The 293-nt window shown below is 42.3% G+C and overlaps 1 pseudogene; it reads right to left on the bottom strand.

Annotated features, from left to right (window-relative positions):
• LOC119588874 overlaps nucleotides 1–293 on the bottom strand; it is a 24,330-nt pseudogene that overhangs the window by 6,409 nt on the left and 17,628 nt on the right.

Genomic DNA, 293 nt, shown 5'->3' on the forward strand with positions numbered 1-293 from the left:
TCATTATATAGCAACAACAGACATTGGTGTGACTATGACTGCTGCCATCAATGACAATACTCCAGTAAGAGTTTAAAACAAAAGAAATGAATCATATTATCAACAGCGTGCGAGTAGATGATAAAACTTACTCCAGACAAAGATAAAGTAATTCATGAATGTTGATAAGGCAGACGTCTGTGTGACGTGTGACCTGATAAACCTTTGGGAATTCCTTTCAACACGCACGGGCTTGCGCGCACTCTCTCTCAAAACACACACACACACACGCGCGCGCGCGCGCATATACACTA

This window comes from Penaeus monodon, chromosome 24 (genome assembly GCF_015228065.2).
Source record: "Penaeus monodon isolate SGIC_2016 chromosome 24, NSTDA_Pmon_1, whole genome shotgun sequence".
NCBI classification, from domain to species: Eukaryota; Metazoa; Arthropoda; class Malacostraca; order Decapoda; family Penaeidae; genus Penaeus; species Penaeus monodon.